The 12,362-nt window shown below is 46.1% G+C and overlaps 1 protein-coding gene across 2 annotated transcripts in view; it reads right to left on the reverse strand.

The window, feature by feature from the left end:
* The window catches only part of Kiaa1549l (KIAA1549 like), a 273,131-nt gene that overhangs the window by 207,629 nt on the left and 53,140 nt on the right, over positions 1 to 12,362 (reverse strand). The window lies entirely within an intron of this gene.

Consider the following 12,362-nt stretch of genomic DNA (forward strand, 5'->3'; position numbering starts at 1 on the left):
TCCACTTTGTGGAGCTAATCCATTTTAAAATAATGCATATATAGGAGAGTACTCTAGAAAGTCTGAAGGTAAAGTATTAAAATAATTAGCACACTTGTCCAAGCAGCTAACACGGCTGAGAGCATTTTGAGAGTGGGGTGTATTGTAGAGAGAGTTCTAATGCAGGTAAGGTGAGGCAGTGAGAACTCAGCTCAGAGTCAGGTGCACAACTGAAGTTCCACTTGTCTCAGACAAAATCTCCACTAGAGAGGACACCTCACACTGGAGTTGAAGAACTCCCAGAGGCTGGGCAGGGTATGAGGAGACCTAGGTTCAAATCCCAGGTCTCCTTGTAACTAGTGCTGATGCTCTCAGCATATCTCAGAACTCCTTTACTTCACTGTCTCCCTCTTCCTCAGTGAGTGAGCGGACATGAGAGGACATCTTGCAGGAGGGGGTCTATTCTCCTCTGTTAATTCTGGGATGGAACTCGCGTCATCTGGCTTGACAGTAAGAGCATTACTGTTTTTTATTTTCAGTATAGTAATCAATAAACAACGTGAGACACTACACACTTTTTATAAAACATGCTTTACATCAGGTGTTTTTGTTCAACTGCAAGCTAATGTAAGTGTTCTGAGTAAACTTAGGGTAAACCAGGCCATACTAGGACGTCTGGGAGGGGGTTATACATGCCTTTTTCACTGTCAGTATTTTCAGCCTCTGATGGCTTTATTGAGACAGTCCCATCACCAGTCGAGGAGCATCCCCTACCACACCTAATTTTATCACCCCTTCCCCACTCTGTTAGTTTATTTTCTCGGAGAACCAGAGTCACTTTGGACTTAAGCTAGAAATGCTGTTAGGAGAGACTCTAGCACACAGGAAGACACAATAAATCTACTTGGCCACTAGTCACTTAACATCCTAGTTCAGTGAGTCTCTTTAAGAGAACAATACTGCATAAGTATGTGTGAAGTTACCATGTGTCACCCAAGAATTTTAAAAGAAAGCTGGATATGGGGGCGCACATGTGCAATCCCAGAACTTGGGAGACAGAGGCAGGAAGAACAGGATCTCCAGGTCGTCTTTGGTTACATAGTGACTTTGTCAGCGTGGGCTACATGAGACCCTGTTTCAAAAAATAAATAGCACTATGGTAACAACTCAGTAAAGTGCTTGCATTACAGGCATAAGGACCCAAGTTCCATCCCCCAGAATCCATCTTTTAAAAACTGGATGTATGATTTATGTATAGGATCCCACTTGTAATCCTAGCACTAGACAGGCAGAGACAGGCATATCCTTGGAGTTCAAGAGCCAGCCTGGACTACCTGGTGAGTACCAGACCAATAAGAGATCACGTTACCAAAACAAGGTGCATAATACTTGAACAACAACAGGTAAGGTTGTCTTCTGGCCTCCACATGCATGTACACACACATGGGTGTGACTCTGCATACATGTGCCTCTGCACACATGAACACACATGCAAATGTATGCACCATTTTTAATATTATAAAGCAAAATAAAAATAAAAATAAAAAGAGAGCCATCAAATGGGAAGAATCAAAACATTTCTTGAAGCCATAAAATGAAGGCTGAGGCAACGATGCATCCAGTGGGTAAAGTGTTTGCAGTGAGCGCCTGAGAACCTGAGCTGGAATCCCTGGGTGTGTGGTCCTGGGAGTCCCAGCCAGCCCCGCTCAACCTCCAAGCCCCAGGTTCAGTGAAGAGACCCTGTCTCAAAAACTAAGGTAGAGTGTGGTTAAGGAAAACACTCCATGTTGACCTCTGGCCTCCACAGGCACACAGATGGACACCTGCACCTGCACACACACACACACACACACACACACACACACACACACACACACAGCATCAAAATTGTAATAATTTAGATCACTGAATTTGCAACCATAATTTTCATTTTTCCCTACTCTAGTATCAATGTGAGCTACAGAGACTGTAATTATGGCGACATCTAAGAAAAACTACCCAAACCAGAACTGATGCCAGTGTCGGGTTACGTCCCGTTGTCTTGTTTGCCTGTTGCCTTTAGTTTTCTCCCTCTCTAGAGCAGCCGCCCATCTTGTCCCTAGTCAGGTGGCCTCTGAATTGGATGGACCTAATGGGAGCAAGTGAAGGCGCTGATAACCAGACACCAGTACTTGAAGTTAAAGATGCCATTCTATGCAAACAGGCTGAAATACCAAAATCTTGGGCTTTTCCAAGTGACCTTTAATTTTTCCAGTTTCCAGAAATAGCACAGCTTTCCTTTTGACCATTTCTAGAAAATGAAATCTCAAACCCCAACTCACATTGTGGGCTGACATCATTCCTTCCATCTTCCCAAATTCAACAGAACACACAGACGATCCATCACAGCAAACTTTCTTCTGGGAACGCTGCTGACACACGTTGCTTATATGAGCTGCAGAGGCTTTCTAATTAGATCCCCAGTGGGATCTTGTAATCTATTTAAACTCCCTGAAGCATCTTTCCAGGAATGTCCATATTATTGTTTTGAGCTTTAAATAATAGAAACAGAAAGAGAAGATAACTTTGAGTTCCATTCCACATCTCAGCAGTTTTATGAAATGATCATTGTGCCCAGATAGGGTAAACATAATAGTGCTCGTGTAGGACCCCTGTTTGGAACTGGCCTCAAGGAAAATACACATGACAACATGAGACAGGGTCGAATCAAAGGAGACCTCTCTGGTGTAGCTTCAGAAGTTCACTTGATAGACATATGAATTGGCCACCCATCAGCTGAGCAGCATGGCGCTAGAGATTTGGATCTATGGTGACCAAAGAAACAGACTACCCCTGCCTCTCGGAGCTGCTTCCGATGAAGTCCAGGGAAGTCTGGTCCTGTAACATGGTAATAGCCACACAAGGAACCCTGCAGTATGCTGACATCCCAACTGAGAGATCAACTGAAAACTCATTTTTAAAAAATGCAAACGAAGCAGACTTGAGCTACTTCAACAGCTTTAGGCAAAGGGGCCTTAAAATGCCCTTGCTTAGGAAGACAGAAACGACGCAAAGGCACCCAAATGCAAGACACCTTCAGTCCAAAGATGGAATAACTGACCAGATCTTACCTAACAAGTTATCAAAGAACAGCCTCGGGCTGAGCTCGGGCCTGCTGGATGCGCACTTTCCCTTTGTGCTGGCATGTTTTATTAGTCAAGGGAAAAGGCTCAGGTTATATAACGCTGGCTCCACCTACCTCACCCCAAACAGGACTTACTGCAAATAACACTTGAGGCAGCATGTCCCAGAAATATTTCAAGAAAAATAGCAGTATGAGTGGAAGGAAGGAAGGAAGGAAGGAGAGGAGGGAGGGTGGGTGGAGGGCTGCAAACACATCCTCTCCTCGGGGATTCATAATGAACACTGGCCCACCGCATCCTAGGAGGAACTTGGGGATCAGTGTTTCATAGGAGGCATAGCTGTGAGTACTGAGGCTGAAACAGTAAATGACAACCAACAAAACCCAGAGTCTTCACTTGTGTGGCATTAAGGGACATTCTAATATGGCTCCACAGTCAGTAAGAGCTGCTAAGGAAAAAATAAATAAATAAAACTAAGGAGGACCGGGCGGGAGAGAGATGGTGCTAGGTTGTCTACGGTATCAGCGGAGACCTCACTAACAAAGTGACTGTTAGGCCAAGACAGGAAGGAGAGAGATGCGTGGCCTTCTGTCGGACAAACACTCCAGGCAGAACAGCATGTGTAAAGGCCTGGGGTAGGAGCGTTTGGAGGCTTTAAGGAACAACAGAGAGGTCGGCGTGGCTGCTGTAGCTTGAGCAAAGGGATGACAGGAATGCAAGATAGAAAAGGAAGCCAGAGCCCGGATAGACATTTCAATTCCAAAATGAATAAAATGAAAGGCAACGGAAGAACAGAGCCCAATGATCTGAGAATAACCAGGAGTTAGTGGTACCTGGAGGGCCATGGGAAGAAAACAGCCCCGGAGAGGTGTGGCACTCCTTCCTTAAATGCTGCTGCGAGGACAATGAGCACTGGAAAGGAACACTGGATTTAACAAAATGGGAAGCTGGAGTCTCACTGGTGAGAGACACTTTGTAGAATGGAAAAGTCTGTTTAGAATGGGAGGGGCATGTGTATACACGTGGGTTTGTCCATATGTTTGCATAGGGACACCCACATGTGGAGGCCAGAGGTTAATTCCAAGTGCTTTCCCTTATCACTTTCTATCCTGTTTGTTTGTTGTTGATGATGTTTTTTCTTTTTAAATAACATCATTAAATTTGTAGGCAAATATATGGAATTAGAAAAAAATCATCCCGAGTGAGGTAACCCAGACCCAGAAAGACAAACCTGGCATATACTCACTTATAAGTGGATATTAGCTATAAAGTAAAGGAGAACCATGCAACAACCCACAGACCCAGAGAGGCTAGGTAACAAGGAGGGCTCAAGTGGGGGATGCATGGGTCTCCCTGGGATGGGGAAATAGAATAAATTTTGTGGATGGACTGGGAGCAAGTGGGAATGGGAATAGGAGAAAACAGGTGGGGGAAAGAGTACTTGGGGGGGGGTACATTTCAGGGGTGAGGTAGAAATCTAGTGCAATGAAAACTCCCAGAAATCTAGGATGACCCTTGCAAAACCTTCTAGCAATGGGGAATACGGAGACTGAACCGGCCATCTTCTGTAACCAGGCAAGGAAGGCTTCCAGGGGAGGGACTGGAACACCAACACAGCCACAAAACCTTCACCCTACAATTTGTCCTGCCTGCAAGATGTGCTGGGATAAAGTAGCACAGAACTTGAGGGAGTGGCCAACCAAGGACTGGCCCAACCTGAGACCCTTCCCATGAGAGGGAATCCACTCGTGACACTGTCTAGAGGGCCAGGAACCAGAGGCTGGGCAGCCCAGAGACTAGGATAGAACCAAACAAGTCTGGCAAAAGAAAAGAGGAAAAGAGAAAGAAAAGTCAATGAAATGATTCTTAATGATACTCTGCTATACTTGTAGACCAGAGCCTAGCATAATTGTCTTCAGAGAGACTTCATTCAGCAACTAATGGGAGCAGATGCAGAGACCCACAGCCAAACATTAGGCAGAGGTTAGGGAATCCCACAGAAGATGGGGAGGAAGAATTATAGGAGCCAGAGGGGTCAAAGACACCACAAGGAAATCCACAGACTCAACTAATCAGGGCTCATAGGGGCTCACGGAGACTGAACCAACAATCAGGGAGCCTTCACAGGTCTGACCTAGGAACTCCGCATATCTATTAAAGTTGTGCAGCTTGGAGTTCTTGTGGGACTCCTAACAGTGAGAGCAGGCGCTGTCTCTGACTCTTTTGCCTGCTTTTGGGACCCTTTTTCTCCTACTGGGTTACCTCATCCAGCCTTAGTATGAGGGGCCCTTCCTAGTCTCATTGCAACATGATATACCATATTTGGTTGGTATCTGTGGGAGGCCTGCCCTTTCCTAAAGGGAAACTGAGGAGGAGTAAATCTGGGGCAGAGGGGAGGTGGGGGAGGGACTAGGAGGAGAGGAGGGAAGGGAACCTGTGTTCGAGATATAATATATGAGAGAATGATAAATAAAATTTTTATTTCATTTATTATTGGTGTATGGATATGCATGTGGGTACAAATGTGTGTGTGTGTGTGTGTGTGTGTGTGTGTGTGTGTGTGTGTGTGTGTGTGTGTGTGTGTGTGAACATGTCCCATGGCACATGTGTAGAGGTCTGAGAACAGCTTTGTCAAGTTGATTCTGTCTTTCTACCTATATGAGAATTGGGGGGATCAAACTCAGGCCGTTAGGCTTGGCAACAAGCTCCTTTACTGATGAACCATCTAGCCAGCCCCACCTTAATATTTGTGATAGGGGAACTCATTGAACACAGAGTTCATGACTGGTTAGACTAGCTAGTCACCAAACTTGGGAGACCCACCTGTCGTCGTCCCCACCACCCCTGACTCCGCCACTCCCCTGCTCCTACACTAGAGCTGCAGACCCACAGCACCATGCCTGGCTTTTCCCATGGAGACTGAACTAAGGGAAGTCCTCGTGCTTGTACAGAGACACTTCCCAACATTAGGCAGGCTCTGAGGAGGAGCTTTTGAAGATGAACGATTAACTAATACATCTATCCGTAATAGAGACAGGACAGTCACAGAAGGAGATGCTCTGGCCGGAAGTCCTCAAGAACAAATCAGATCACTCCCTGCATAAGGATCAAGAAGAAAACGCAGTGGGCTAGGTGAGTGAGCAGAGAAAGAGGGGAGGCTGCAGAAACACTTTCTGGATGACTTGCTTTCCTTGGGAGATGGGAGGTTTTTCGAAGGAGGAGAGGGTTGGAAGCAGGAGCTCCAGAGAGTAGGCAGATGGCTAAGCCAGGAAAACACAGTGGAAGTGCTGGGCAGCAGAGTCCTGCGATGTCCATGGCAATCGAGTGATAGGACTGGCCAGCCTGGGCATGAGGTACCCCCTAGCACTCTGCTTCCTGAGTAAATGTGGGGATCTGTCAGACTCATCCAACCCTAACTTCTCCTGAACCCATTTGACCATAGAAACTAACAGCCCCAAAGAGCCTGTGTAAAATGCTAGTCTGCGCTCAAACAGATCATAGGGGTTAAGAAAATATTGGAACCCCTAATTTCTCTTTTCTAGTCAAGTGATAATGCAGGGGCTGGGGTGTAGGGGAATATAGGTTTTGGTCATGTTGGGGTGTCCTGCTAAGAGGAAAGGAAAACAGATTGACACAGTCAAAGCAGATTATCAGAGTCAGAGCTGGAAGTGAGATCTATGCTTGCCCGGGTGACCTTGGGCAAACAAGTCTTTCTGGGATATATCCTGAACAGGGGGATATCTCCTGCCCCTCGAGGACGCTAGGAGGGTTAGTGCCAATAAACATCAGCACTCAGCTCCTAGCATAGAAAGGCTACCTGAGGAGGTAGCCACACTTCCTAGCCAATGAGCACTGCAAATCATCCAGGTGAACACTAGCCCATCCAGAGCATCTCCTCCAGGCACCCGACCACTGTGCCCCTGGCCACCTCAGCATCCACAAGCCTTGCTCTGAGTTTATAGCCAGGAACTTGATCAGTCAAGACACAGTTTAACTGCTCTAGCTCAAGAATAAATTGGTCTCTCCAGCGACTAAGTTCATCTATAACAAATGAAGCCCCTTCCACTTCCTGCAAGGCAGAACGCTTTATAAAATCATGCATAGATCATAGTTTCCATTTTCAAAATAATCTTTTACTTACAGAAAATGACCAAAAGCAGCATACAAAAAGAGTTCAATGTCCTTCATTCGGCTTCTGCCAATGTTTCCTCTAACCTCCCATAACCATGAGACAGTTGCCCAAACCAAGAAGACATCGTTGACAAATTAATGTTTACTGTTTGAATTACCCCTCCATGGGCCTTGCTCCAATGTTGCCAGTGTGCCTCTAGTGTCCCTTTTATGATCCAGGATCCAGTCCAGGGCCCCATATCAAACTTAGTTCTCAAATCTCTACTGGTCCGAGACAGTTTCTCCAAGTTTCTCTGTCTTTCATGACTGTCTTAGTTAAGGTTCTACTGCTGTGAAGAGACACCATGACCATGGCAACTCTTATAACAGAAAACATTTAATTGGGGTGGCTCCCTTACAGTTCAGAGATTCAGTCCATTATCGCCATGGGGGGAAGCAAGGCAGCGTGCAGGCAGACATGGTGCTGGAGAAGGAGCTGAGAGTTCTTACATCTTGACTCACAGGAAACAGAAAGTGGTCTGAGACACTGGGCAGTATCTGGAGCATATATGAGACCTCAAAGCCTACCTCCACAGAGACACACTTCCTCCAACAAGACCACACCTACTCCAATAAAGCCATACCTCCTAATACTACCACCCCCTTTGGGGGCCATTGTCTTTCAAAGCACCACAGTGACCCTGGCATCTGTGAAGAAGGCTGACTGGACTGGCCAGGCATTTTGATTGGGATTTGGCTGATCTTTTCTCATGATTAGACTGAACTTGTGTGTTTTGGGTAAAATCCCCCAGAAATGATGTTTGGCCTGCTCAGTACACCAAAATGGGAAATTCATGTTGATAAATCTCAGCACTGGTGATAAAGCCTTGGTTTATCTGACTGAGGTGGTGTTTACCTCATGTCTAATGTAGAATGAGACAGAATTCCAGCATTTCCTAAGAATTGTGGAAATGAGTAGATGCTATCCTCTGCGTTCAGCCAAAGACGTGTAGAATAAGAACTTGAACTCAAGTGTTCCACATCCAAATGTTTTCTCTCTCTGCTGCACCTGCATGGCCTTCATGCACTTATCTCATGCCACAGCTGGTTTTCCAGGGGAAAACACCACAGCAAGTCACGCTCTCTCATACGTCAGGGTTTCCTCAATGAATGCAATAGTACAAGGTAAAATAGAGGCAGAAACACAAACAGGAAGCTCCCAGATGTGGTCCAGGACACTTAACAGCTGCACCTAGCTTACTACAAACACGGGAAGAAAATCAGCATGAGCCTACAAGACCAAAAAACCTGGAACTGATTTAAAAAAAAAAAATCTTTAAGCAGCTGGGCAGTGGTGGCTCATGCCTTTAATCCCAGCACTCGGGAGGCAGAGCCAGGTGGATCTCTGTGAGTTCGAGGCCAGCCTGGTCTACAGAGTGAGATCCAGGACAGGCACCAAAACTACACAGAGAAACCCTATCTCAAAAAAACCAAAAAAAAAAAAAAAAAAAAAAAAAAAAAAGTCTTTAAGTAGTTCTTGAGAACCAAGGAGGACAGCTACAGGGAAGGCAGCCAGAGTTCCATGGTACTGGGTATAAAACCCACAGGCACACCTTTAGGGCAGCTCCCTTATCCCCGCATTCACAGCCTCCGAGACAGAGTTGCATCACACATTGACATCCAGTCCCACATGAGGCACACGAGACACAAAGAGGTTAAGACAAGGCGTGGGGCTGAAGTTCAAAGTGAGGATTTCAATCCTTCATTCATTCACTCATCCATTCACCTAACAGTCACAGACCCCAGGCTTGCTTTTTAATCTAAGTGCTGAAGACACATTCATACTAGAGACCATGGCCTCAGGATTGGAAGACCTCAGGCTTCCCCATGACCTTTTCACAGGAATCTAGACAGGCATCACTCCCTCAAGTGGGGCCCATGCCCCACTGAGAGCACAGACGTCAGGTTGCTCTGAATGGTTGCTCTGTAGCGGAGACTCTCGTGGGAAGGGAGCCACGCTGAACGAAGGTCACCGTTCTCTTGGTAGATTACCTTCTCTTTGTCCCCCTTGTCAGGACTCAGCAGGCCTGAATTTCTAAGTGTAATAAACAGCAAACCAGAAATAGTATCAAATGCAAGCAGAAGGAAAGACCATTTAGGAGGAAGAAGAGAACCAACAAATGGGAAGGCCAGAGGGGAGGGCAGGAAAAAAAAAACCATAGTTCTGGGCTGGTGGGATGGTTCAGTGGGTAAAGGCGCTTGCCACCAAGTCTGACACCCTAAGTTTGATCCTCAGGACCCACATGGTAGAAGGAGAGAGCTGACCACACACACACACATACACACACACACACACACACACACACACACACACACACACACGGGTTGTTCCCTGCTCTCCACTAGTGCAGCATGACATGTGTGTCCTCTGATACAAATTAACCAATTTTACAAAAGAACACAGTATAATGATAAATATATATACATATATGTGTATATATATATATATGAAAACATCACAATGAAATCCATTCCTTTGTACACTTCCTAAAGAAATAATAGAGAAATGGTGTCAACTTTACCCACAGATAAATAAATCATATTTATATCATCCAACTAATAGTTAACAAATGCTTTGCTCTCAACTAGGTATATAAGGACCCAAAGTGACGGACAAAAGCTGATCTGAGCAGTCCAGAGGCTGCAGTTGGACAAGATCAGGTGCACTCAGGGTGGTATAGCCGTGGACCAGAAACTCACGGCTGCTGGGGGCTCTGCTTACACGCACAGAAGTACAGGGACAGCACTGCCTTGTGTGGTCTCCCGCAGGAATTTTAACACTCACAAACATCAAATTCTCAAGAGGGAGAGGAGAGACAGCCTCTACCAGGGATAAGTGCCTTAATTGGTTGTTCAATACAGAGTGGGCAGCCCTAGAACCATAACACCCAAACAACGAAAAGGAATTCATCAGTGTATTTATACTTTGCGTGTGTGTGTGTGTGTGTGTGTGTGTGTGTGTGTGTGTGTGTGTGTGTGTGTGTAATAATTAGGGGAGAATAGTTGAAGGGAGTGGAGTTGGGAGGGACTGGAGGGGAATCCATGTAATTAAACTTAAATAAAAAATGTTTAACATAAAATGTTTACATGTATTTCTTGTCTTGTTTTACATGGCCAAGTCCACCACCTCAAGACAAGCCACATATATTTGCAAGTTCAACTCAAAAAAAAGAGGGGCCAGAGGGTGAAAAGCCATCTTGACCAAAATCTCAGGATTGGCATCTTGTTCTTAAAAGCTAATTTAAAAAGAAAATCATGATCAACAGGAAGGAAGGGTGGTCTCGGAATGACACTCGGCTATAGAAATGAGGTGATTTCTTAATCGAGTCCCAAGAAAAAGACTTGGAAGGAGGGAAGAGTCCCAGCAGGTGAGCTGTGACCCCAGAAACTAGGAATGCAGGACACCAGGAAGGGATACACACGACACGACAACAGCTGTTCATCACACGTGCTTACAGCCACCGTGGGATACTTTGAATGGTCTTGTATTCTGCTCCAAGGCTTCCAATCACAGATCAGGAGAGGAAGTCCCAGGAATCTACAGGTCTGGGTGGCCATTGGATGATGGTTTGAGAATCAGTCATGAAGAGTCAGGAGAGTCTTGGTGGAAGAGAAGGCTGAGTCTAGGCACAGAACAAGTACTGCAAGGAAGGACATCGTGAACAAGTGTCATGGGACAGATGACCAGAATTACACTTGAGGAGTGTGACTGTCACAGCGTGGTCCCCATGACAAAAGTAGCAGCAGCAGCAGAAAGCACGTGAGAAATTTAAATTCTTGGAACCAGTGAATCAGAATCTCTGCAGAGAGATGCAGCAATCTGTGTTTTCACAAGCCCTCCAGCAATTCTATTACATTTCTATTCATTTCATAAGCACACAAGGGCGTGATGGTGAGGAGGGTCCATGTGTGCCACCATAGGAACAGAGGTCAGAGGACAACTTTGTAGAATTGGTTCTCTCCTTCTACCTTGTGGGTTCCAGGGATGGAATTCAGGTTATCAGGGTTGGCAGCAAGCACCTTCAACAGCTCAGCACCCCACTCTGTTAATTCTGACTCAAATAAGGAAGTGCTATTTTGAGTCCATACCATGGTCCATACCAATCGATCACATTGTGTCCAACTCCAGTCCCAGTCAAATTCACATTGTGTTGACAACATTACTCTGTAGCATGGAGTGACTACAAACCAGCATGCATCTTAATGCCTTGCTTATCTACTCTATAAAACACAAATGCTTGACCAAGGCTCTGCAAATACATTAAAATGAAACCATTAAATTGGTGCTTCTCAACTCTGACATGCACACAAACCCCTCAGATCTTGCTAAGATGTATTTCTGAAGCTCCTGGTCTGAGGGCAGGCCTAGGATTATGCCTGTCTGTCATGTTCCTGCACAATGATGTGTAGGCTGCTGGTCTGTGGTCTACCGTGTGAGCAGCAAGACATGGAATTAAGTCTAAAAGCCTCGGTGACAGGACTCCCACTCCCTACCCGTGAGATGTTCCTCTCAGGCCTGGTGTCCCCACCCCGCAATCGCTGCCATCACAACCTCAGCTCCCATCCCCCTTTCTCTTAGCCACTGAGTGAATATGTGTTCGTGCAATCTCTTCACCCACCCAGCACGTGGGAGTGCGAAGGGAGGCCCGGCGGAGCGTGTATGCTCACACCACCAGCACAGAGAATGAACGGATGTCCCCAAGTGTTCTCCTTGTGCCTCCACAGGGACTGTTCCAGGCAGGAAGATCCACCTCATTTGTCTGCAGAGCTAGCTACCCGTTATTTAAAACATAAACTCTTAGCTTTAGACTTGTCAGAGGCTGCAAATCAATAGGCCATCCTCGGTGCTACGTGGACCTCTGTCATGCTCCCATGAGCTCCATCCAACCAGGGTAGCCAAAAATCCCAGCTGGGACCACCACGTTAACTCAGTGAAAAATATATGGTGCTTGGAGACAGCCCATCCCTAACAGGGGGTGGGAGGGGCGTGTGGTTTCAACCTGTGTGTCACACTTGTCCCCCCCCCCTGCCCCGGGCACTCATGAGATACTCCAAAGCTAGGAAATGGTCATGTGATGACACCTGCAGGGT

This window comes from Peromyscus maniculatus, chromosome 4 (genome assembly GCF_049852395.1).
Source record: "Peromyscus maniculatus bairdii isolate BWxNUB_F1_BW_parent chromosome 4, HU_Pman_BW_mat_3.1, whole genome shotgun sequence".
In the NCBI taxonomy this organism is placed as follows: domain Eukaryota; kingdom Metazoa; phylum Chordata; class Mammalia; order Rodentia; family Cricetidae; genus Peromyscus; species Peromyscus maniculatus.